Below are 10269 nucleotides of genomic sequence, written 5' to 3' on the forward strand. Positions count from 1 at the left end.
GTTTTGTAATGCAGACTTTGATGAAATGGTCTGCGGGCGTCATGTCGCATTTGGAGGGCAACAATTATTTTGGAATATAATTTTTTACTCAATTCTTTTTTTTTTTTTTTTTTTTTAAGTCGGAGCCCGATGAGTGATGTTGGTCACCGACCAGCATTCAACGGCTATAGAACGCATGTACGGTTGTGGTGCAAAAAGGAGATTAAAAAGAAAAAGTAGAAAGGAAAAAAATAGTCCTTGCCAAAAGCGAGCGCTGGTGCTGATCAGTAGCTCAGTGGTTGAAGGATGGAAAACAGCAAGCACAAGTGCGGATCAGTGATTTGTGTCACTGATCAGCTCTCGGGGGCTACCAAGCATAAGAGGGGATAGAAGGGGAAGGTGAATTGAAGTTGATTAGGAAATATCAGGAACTTCTTCAGCTGCAGTAGGAACACCAGCAGTGATGGCATAAGCTTGAAAACTCTGTGGCATCAAAAGGCCCAGCATAGAGTGACAGATCAGTACAATGACCGCTCTGCAACGGCCCCAACATGGAATGAGGAAATTCAGGGCGGTCACTGTGGGTCAGATTGCGTCTGTAAACTGTGAATAGTGCGATCGATGTTGTAGTCCGAACACATAAATCAGAGTTGGCGCTGTGGTTGCTAGGCTCCAGGCTATGAGCGGTGCTCTTCCAGCACTGATTATAAGCTGGACCTCAGTGTTTCAGTCTGCCTGAGAAATGCTGTGATCGTAGTTGCTGAGGGTTGTTTCCACCCCCGGGACGACAACTCCATGTGCCATGCTGACTGAATCAGCAGGCACCTTTTAATGCATGATGTATCCATACTTTCTAGGTCAGTAATTAAAGGGGTTAAAACCTTATCATATGTCAAAAATTACCTCACTGTGAATTGAGCAGAATCGTAGCAGAACTGCCACCCGTCTAGGTCAGAAAGATGTAATAACACTGTGTCCACACTAAGGCTATGTGCACACATCAGGATTTCTTGTAGAAATTTCCTGAACAAAACCGTATTTCTGCAAGAAATCCGCATGCGTTTTTTTTCGCGTTTTTCTCTTTTTTTTTTTTTCCGGAGCTTCCCAATGCATTGAATAGCGGCAAAAAATCCGCAAAATGAATGAACATGCTGCGTTTTTTTACCGCAATGCCTTTTTTTTTGCGGGAAAAAAAACGCATCATGTGCACAAAAATTGCAGAATGCATTAAAAATGATGGGATGCCTATGTATGCGTTTTTTAAGCTTTTTTCCGCGGAAAATGGCAGAAAAAAGCGCGAAAAATCCTTAACGTGTGCACATAGCCTAAAAATTGAGGCATCTGCCTCTTGCTCTGAATTACTTACCCAATGTGGTAAATAAGAATTTAGGAGGGGTTCCGTTGTCTATTGGGATTTCTTCTCTGCCATAAATTTAGATACCATTATGTGTGGTAGACACCCTTTTGCATACAGTGGGTGACATAAGTATTGAAAATGTCAACAATTTTCTAAGAAAAATAAATTTCTAAAGGTGCTTTTGACATAAAATTTTCAATAGATGTCGGTAACAACCCATCCAATCCACACAGGCAAAGTAATCAAACCATAGATGTCCATAAATTAAGTTATGTAAAGTTATGTATAGTAATGAGAAATTACATGGGAAAAAATATTGAACACGCTTACCAAAATGAGTTTACCACTTCGTACAAAAGTCTTTGGTGATGACAGCTTCAAGACGCCTCTTGTATGGATAAACTAGCCACATGCATGCATTGCTCACTTGTGATTTTGGCCCATTCTTCCACACAAATACTTCAAATCCTGAAGGTTCTGTGGGCTCCTTCTATGAACTATGAGCTTTAGTTCCTTCCATAAATTTTCGATTGGACTCAGCTAAGGTGATTTGTTGGGCCATTTAGCAGCTTTTTCTTTCTCTGAAACCAATGACCGTTTCCTTGACTGTGTTTGGGATCATTGTCTTGTTGAAATGTCCACCCTTGTTTCATCCGCATCATTCTGGTAGATGGAGGGGGCCGTAGGAGGGCAACAACCAGCAGCAGAACCGCTACCTCAGGCTTTATGCAAGGAGGAGCACTGCCAGAGCCCTGCAAAATGACCTCCAGCAGGCCACAAATGTGCATGCGTCTGCACAAATGGTTAGAAACCGACTCCGAGGATGGTCTGAGTGCCCGACGTCCACAGATGGGGGTTCTGCTCGCAGCCCGACACCTTGCAGGATGCTTGGCATTTACCACAGAACACCAGGATTGGCAAATTCACTACTGGCGCCCTGTGCTCTTCACAGATGAAAGCAGGTTCACACTGAACACATGTGACAGACTTGAGAGTCTGGAGACGCCATGGAGAGCAATCTGCTGCCTGCAACATCCTTCAGCATGACCGGTTTGGCAGTGGGTCAGTAATGGTGTGGGGTGGCATTTCTTTGGAGGGCCGCAAAGCCTTCCATGTGCTCGCCAGAGGTAGCCTGACTGCCATTAGGTACCGAGATGGGATCCTCAGACCCCTTGTGAGATCATATGCTGGTGCGGTTGGCCCTGGGTTTCTCCTAATGCAGGACAATGCCAGATCTCATGTGGCTGGAGTGTGTCAGCAGTTTCTGCAAGATGAAGGCATAGAAGCTATGGACTAGCCCGCCTGTTCCCCAGACCTGAATCCAATTTATATACCGTATATACTAGAGTATAAGCCGACCCCTAATTTTGCCACAAATAACTGGGAAAACTTGACTAAGCCTAGGGGGGAAAATGCAGCAGCTACCGGTAAATGTCAAAAGTAAAAATAGATACCAGTAAAATTAATTGAGACATCAGTAGGTTAAGTGTTTTTGAATATCCATATTGAATCAGGAGCCCCATATAATGCTCCATAAAGTTTGATGGGCCCCATTAAATGCTCCATATTAAAATATGCCCCATATAATCCTGCATAAAGGGTAATAAGGGCCCCATAAGATGCTCCATAGACACATTTGCCCAATATAATGCTGCACAAACGTTATGGCCCCATAAGATGATCCATACAGTCACTTGCTCCATATAATGCTGCACAAACGTTACGGCCCCATAAGATGCTCCATACAGTCACTTGCCCCTTATAGTGCTGCACAATTGTTATGGCCCCAGAAGATGCTCCATACAGTCACTTGCCCCTTATAATGCTGCACAATCGTTATGGCCCCATAAGATGATCCATACAGTCACTTGCCCCATATGCTGTGGCTGCGATAAAAAAAAAAAAATCACATACTCACCTCTCCGTCGCTCAGGACCCCGGCACTTTCACCTGCTCCTTGTTTGGGTGCAGCTCCATCTAGCACTGAAGTTCAGCAGAGAGCGCGCACTGACCACGTCATCGTGCCCTCTGACCTGAGCATCACAGCCAGAGGATGCTGATGACGGAGCCACACCGTATACTTACCTGCTCCTGGCGTGGTGCAGTCCCTGCTTCTCCCAGCGCTGCATATTCTTCCTGTACTGAGCTGTCACCGTTACCGCTCATTACAGTAATGAATATGCGGCTCCACTCCTATGAGAGGTGGAGCCGCATATTCATTACTGTAATGAGCGGTACCATGTGACCGCTCAGTACAGGAAGAATATGCAGCGCTGGAAGAAGCAGGGACCGCACCAGGAGTAGGTGAGTATAATTAGATAGCCCCAGCTCCCCCTCCCCTGCCGACCCCTGGGTATGACTCGAGTATAAGCCGAGAGGGGGACTTTCAGCCCCCAAAAATGGGCTGAAAATCTCGGCTTATACTCGAGTATATACGGTATCTATATACATAATTGTCTAAGGGGTACTTCCGTCTGTCCTTCTGTCACGGTTATTCGTTCGCTGATTGGTCTCGGCAGCTGCCTGTCATGGCTGCCGCGACCAATCAGCGACGGCCACAGTCCGATTAGTCCCTCCCCTACTCCCCTGCACTCACTGCCCGGTGACCGCTCCGTAATCCCCACCGCTCACACAGGGTTAATGGCAGCGGTAACGGCCCACGGTGTAACGGACTCCGTTACCGCTGCTATTAACCCTGTGTGTCCCTAACTATATGCATGTTAAAAGTAATAAAAAAAAACCTGCTATTCTCACCCTCCGCCGCCTTTCTCGCTCCTTGCCACGCTCCCGGGACCGCTCCATTGCAAGCGGCAGCTTCCGGTCCCGTCCCAGGGCTGGTGTGCGACAAGGACCTGCCGTGACGTCACGGTCATGTGACGTCATCATAGGTCCTGCTCACACCAGCCCTGGGACTTGCAATGGAACTCGGCTTCAGGAAAATGGCCGCACGCGGCATCCCGCAGCCATTTTCCTGAAGCCGAGCACTACCATCTGTGCACCTCCGGAAGATGGCCGCCGCCAGCGATAATCCGTGGAATAGCGCAGATCACGCTCTTTTTCTTCAGCTGCGCAGTGGATTCGGCTGTTGGGCATGCGCAAACCACTACGCCACCAACGGAAAAATGAGCAAGACCTGGGGGAGAAACAGCGATGTCACCATGCCCATATGACCAGACCAGCGTGACAGCCCAAAACGGCGACTTTACAAAGGTATTTCGGCAGCACAGGTGGGGAATAAAGGCCCAAAAAATACACTAATGTAAAGCACAGCTCTGCCCCTATTAAATGCTATTTTTACTACGTGGCTGGCCAATATACTACGTCGCTGGGCAATATACTACGTGGGCTGTGCTATATACCACGTGGCTGGGCAATATACGTGCCTGGGCAATATACTACGTAACTGGGCAATATACTACGTGGCTGGACAATATTCTACATGGACATGCATATTCTAGAATACCCGATGCGTTAGAATCGGGCCACCATCTAGTATTATATATGTATTGTATAATATACAGGGTGGGCCATTTACAGTACAGAGCAAAAGTTTGGACACACCTTATCATTTAACCCCTTCATGACCCAGCCTATTTTGACCTTAAAGACCTTGCCGTTTTTTGCAATTCTGACCAGTGTCCCTTTATGAGGTAATAACTCAGGAACGCTTCAACGGATCCTAGCAGTTCTGAGATTGTTTTTTCGTGACATATTGGGCTTCATGTTAGTGGTAAATTTAGGTCAATAAATTCTGCGTTTATTTGTGATAAAAACAGAAATTTGGCGAAAATTTTGCAATTTTCACATTTTGAATTTTTATTCTGTTAAACCAGAGAGATATGTGACACAAAATAGTTAATAAATAACATTTCCCACATGTTTACTTTACATCAGCACAATTTTGGAAACAAAATTTTTTTTTGTTAGGAAGTTATAAGGGTTAAAATTTGACCAGCGATTTGTCATTTTTACAACGAAATTTACAAAACCATTTTTTTTAGGGACCACCTCACATTTGAAGTCAGTTTGAGGGGTCTATATGGCTGAAAATACCAAAAAGTGACACCATTCTAAAAACTGCACCCCTCAAGGTACTCAAAACCACATTCAAGAAGTTTATTAACCCTTCAGGTGCTTCACAGCAGCAGAAGCAACATGGAAGGAAAAAATGAACATTTAACTTTTTAGTCACAAAAATTATCTTTTAGCAACAATTTTTTTATTTTCCCAATGGTAAAAGGAGAAACTGAACCACGAAAGTTGTTGTCCAATTTGTCCTGAGTACGCTGATACCTCATATGTGGGGGTAAACCACTGTTTGGGCGCACGGCAGGGCTTGGAAGGGAAGGAGCGCCATTTGACTTTTTGAATCAAAGATTGGCTCCACTCTTTAGCGGACACCATGTCACGTTTGGAAAGCCCCCGTGTGCCTAAAAATTGGAGCTCCCCCACAAGTGACCCCATTTTGGAAACTAGACATGCCAAGGAACTTATCTAGATGCATAGTGAGCACTTTGAACCCCCAGGTGCTTCACAAATTGATCCGTAAAAATGAAAAAGTACTTTTTTTTCACAAAAAAATTCTTTTAGCCTCAATTTTTTCATTTTCACATGGGCAACAGGATAAAATGGATCCTAAAATGTGTTGGGCAATTTCTCCTGAGTACCCCAATACCTCACATGTGGGGGTAAACCACTGTTTGGGCACATGGTAAGGCTCGGAATTGAAGGAGCGCCATTTGACTTTTTGAATGAAAAATTATTTCCGTCGTTAGCGGACACCATGTCGCGTTTGGATAGCTCCTGTGTGCCTAAACATTGGCGCTCCCCCACAAGTGACCCCATTTTGGAAACTAGACCCCCCAAGGAACTTATTTAGATGCCTAGTGAGCACTTTAAACCCTCAGGTGCTTCACAAATTGATCTGTAAAAATGAAAAAGTACTTTTTTTTCACAAAAAAATTATTTTCGCCTCAATTTTTTCATTTTCACATGGGCAGTAGGATAAAATGGATCATAAAATTTGTTGGGCAATTTCTCCCGAGTACGCCGATACCTCATATGTGGGGGTAAACCACTGTTTGGGCACTCGGCAGGGCTCGGAAGGGAAGGCGCGCCATTTGACTTTTTGAATGGAAAATTAACTCCAATTGTTAGCGGACACCATGTCGCGTTTGGAGAGCCCCTGTGTGCCTAAACATTGGAGCTCCCCCACAAGTGACCCCATTTTGGAAACTAGACCCCCCAAGGAACTTATCTAGATGCATATTGAGCACTTTAAACCCCCAGGTGCTTCACAGAAGTTTATAACGCAGAGCCATGAAAATAAAAAATAATTTTTCTTTCCTCAAAAATGATTTTTTAGCCTGGAATTTCCTATTTTGCCAAGGATAATAGGAGAAATTGGACCCCAAATATTGTTGTCCAGTTTGTCCTGAGTATGCTGATACCCCATATGTGGGGGTAAACCACTGTTTGGGCGCACGGCAGGGCTCGGAAGGGATGGCACGCCATTTGGCTTTTTAAATGGAAAATTAGCTCCAATCATTAGCGGACACCATGTCACTTTTGGAGAGCCCCTGTGTGCCTAAACATTGGAGATCCCCCAGAAATGACACCATTGTGGAAACTAGACCCCCAAAGGAACTAATCTAGATGTGTGGTGAGGACTTTGAACCCCCAAGTGCTTCACAGAAGTTTATAACGCAGGGCCATGAAAATAAAAAAAAAAAATTATTTTCTCAAAAATGATCTTTTAGCCTGCAATTTTTTATTTTCCCAAGGGTAACAGAAGAAATTGGACCCCAAAAGTTGTTGTCCAGTTTCTCCTGAGTACGCTGATACCCCATATGTGGGGGTAAACCACTGTTTGGGCACATGCCGAGGCTCGGAAGTGAAGTAGTGACGTTTTGAAATGCAGACTTTGATGGAATGCTCTGTGGGCGTCACGTTGCGTTTGCAGAGCCCCTGATGTGGCTTAACAGTAGAAACCCCCCACAAGTGACCCCATTTTGGAAACTAGACCCCGAAAGGAACTTATCTAGATGTGTGGTGAGCACTTTGAACCCCCAAGCGCTTCATAGAAGTTTATAATGCAGAGCCGTGAAAATAATAAATACGTTTTCTTTCCTCAAAAATAATTATTTAGCCCAGAATTTTTTATTTTCCCAAGGGTTACAGGATAAATTGGACCCCAAAAGTTGTTGTCCAGTTTCTCCTGAATACGCTGATACCCCATGAGTGGGGGTAAACCACTGTTTGGGCACACGTCGGGGCTCAGAAGGGAAGTAGTGACTTTTGAAATGCAGACTTTGATGGAATGGTCTACGGGTGTCACGTTGCGTTTGCAGAGCCCCTGCTGTACCTAAACAGTAGAAACCCCCACAAGTGACCCCATTTTAGAAACTAGACCCCCCAAGGAACTTATCTAGATATGTGGTGAGCACTTTGAACCCCCAAGTGCTTCACAGACGTTTACAACGCAGAGCCGTGAAAATAAAAAATCATTTTTCTTTCCTCAAAAATGATGTTTTAGCAAGCATTTTTTTATTTTCACAAGGGTAACAGGAGAAATTGGACCCCAGTAATTGTTGCGCAGTTTATCCTGAGTATGCTGTTACCCCATATATGGGGGTAAACCACTGTTTGGGCACACGTCGGGGCTCGGAAGTGAGGGAGCACCATTTGACTTTTTGAATACGAGATTGGCTGGAATCAATGGTGGCGCCATGTTGCGTTTGGAGACCCCTGATGTGCCTAAACAGTGGTAAGCCCTCAATTCTACCTCCAACACTAACCCCAACACACCCCTAACTCTAATCCCAACTGTAGCCATAACCCTAATCACAACCCTAACCACAACCCTAATTCCAACCCTAACCCTAAGGCTATGTGCCCACGTTGTGGATTCGTGTGAGATTTTTCAGCATCATTTTTGAAAAATCCGTGGGTAAAAGGCACTGCGTTTTACCTGCGGATTTTCCGCGGATTTCCAGTGTTTTTTGTGCGGATTTCACCTGCGGATTCCTATTGAGGAACATGTGTAAAACGCTGCGGAATCCGCACAAAGAATTGACATGCTGTGGAAAATACAACGCAGCGTTTCCGCGCGGTATTTTCCGCACCATGGGCACAGCGGATTTGGTTTTCCATAGGTTTACATGGTACTGTAAACCTGATGGAACACTGCTGCCAATCCGCTGCGGATCCGCAGCCAAATCCGCACCGTGTGCACATAGCCTAATTCTAAAGGTATGTGCACACGCTGCGGAAGACGCTGCGGATCCGCAGCAGTTTCCCATGAGTTTACAGTTCAATGTAAACCTATGGGAAACAAAAATCGCTGTACACATGCTGCGGAAAAACTGCACGGAAACGTAGCGGTTTACATTCCGCAGCATGTCACTTCTTTGTGCGGATTCCACAGCGGTTTTACAACTGCTCAAATAGAAAATCGCAGTTGTAAAACCGCAGTGAAATGCGCAGAAAAAACGTGGTAAATCTGCCATAAATCCGCAGCGGTTTAGCACTGCGGATTTATCAAATCCACAGTGGAAAAATCCGCAGAGGACCAGAATACGTGTGCACATACCGAAACCCTAGCCCTAACCCTAGCCCTAACCCTATTCTAACATTAGTGGAAAAAAAAAATTCTTTATTTTTTTATTGTCCCTACCTATGGGGGTGACAAGGGGGGGGTCATTTATTATTTTTTTTATTTTGATCACTGTGATAGATTATATCTCAGTGATCAAAATGCACTTTGAAACGAATCGGCCGGCCGGCAGATTCGGCGGGCGCACTGCGCATGCGCCCGCCATTTTGGAAGATGGCGGCGCCCAGGGAGAAGACGGACGGACCCCGGCAGGATCGGTAAGTATGATGGGGTGGGGGGCAGCACGGGGTGGATCAGAGCACGGGAGGGGGTGGAACGGAGCACGGGGGGCTGGAACGGAGCACGGAGAAGGTGGAACGGAGCACGGGGGTGGATCGGAGTGCAGGGGGGGTGATTTGAGCACAGGGGGGTGATTGGAGCACGGGGGGTGCGGACAAGAGCACGGGGGGAGCGGAGCACAGGACGGTGGGGAGCCGGAGCAGTGTACCGGACAGATCGGAGGGCTGGGGGGGCGATGGGTGGGGTGGGGGCACATTAGTGTTTCCAGCCATGGCCGATGATATTGCAGCATCGGCCATGGCTGGATTGTAATATTTCACCAGTTATAATAGGTGAAATATTACAAATCACTCTGGCAGTTTCACTTTCAACAGCCAATCAGAGCGATCGTAGCCACGGGGGGGTGAAGCCACCCCCCCTGGGCTAAACTACCACTCCCCCTGTCCCTGCAGATCGGGTGAAATGGGAGTTAACCCTTTCACCCGATCTGCAGGGACGCGATCTTTCTATGACGCCACATAGGCGTTATGGGTCGGATTGGCACCGACTTTCATGACGCCTACGTGGCGTCATGGGTCGGGAAGGGGTTAATGCAATGTTGCAGAAACCAAAAAAAAGTAATTCTGGCGTTTTGAATTTTTTTCTCGCTACGCCATTTAGCGATCAAGTTAATCTTTTTTTTTTTTATTGATCGAGCGTTTCTGAATGCGGCAATACCAATTATGTGTATGTTTGATTTTTTTATTGTTTTATTTTGAATGGGGCAAAAAGGGCTGATTTATACTTTTATTTTTATTTATTTATTTCATTTTTTTTTTTTTTCAATTTTTTACTTTTGCCATGCTTCAATAGCCTCCATGGGAGGCTAGAAGCTGGCACAACTTGATCGGCTCTGCTACATAGGAACAAAACTCAGATCGCTCCTATGTAGCTGAATTCTTGCATTGCTATGAGCGCCGACCACAAGGTGGCGCTCACAGCAATCCAGCATCAACAACCATAGAGGTCTCAAGGAGACCTCTGGTTGTCATGCCGACAC

Source organism: Ranitomeya imitator, chromosome 1, assembly GCF_032444005.1.
Source record: "Ranitomeya imitator isolate aRanImi1 chromosome 1, aRanImi1.pri, whole genome shotgun sequence".
Taxonomy (NCBI): domain Eukaryota; kingdom Metazoa; phylum Chordata; class Amphibia; order Anura; family Dendrobatidae; genus Ranitomeya; species Ranitomeya imitator.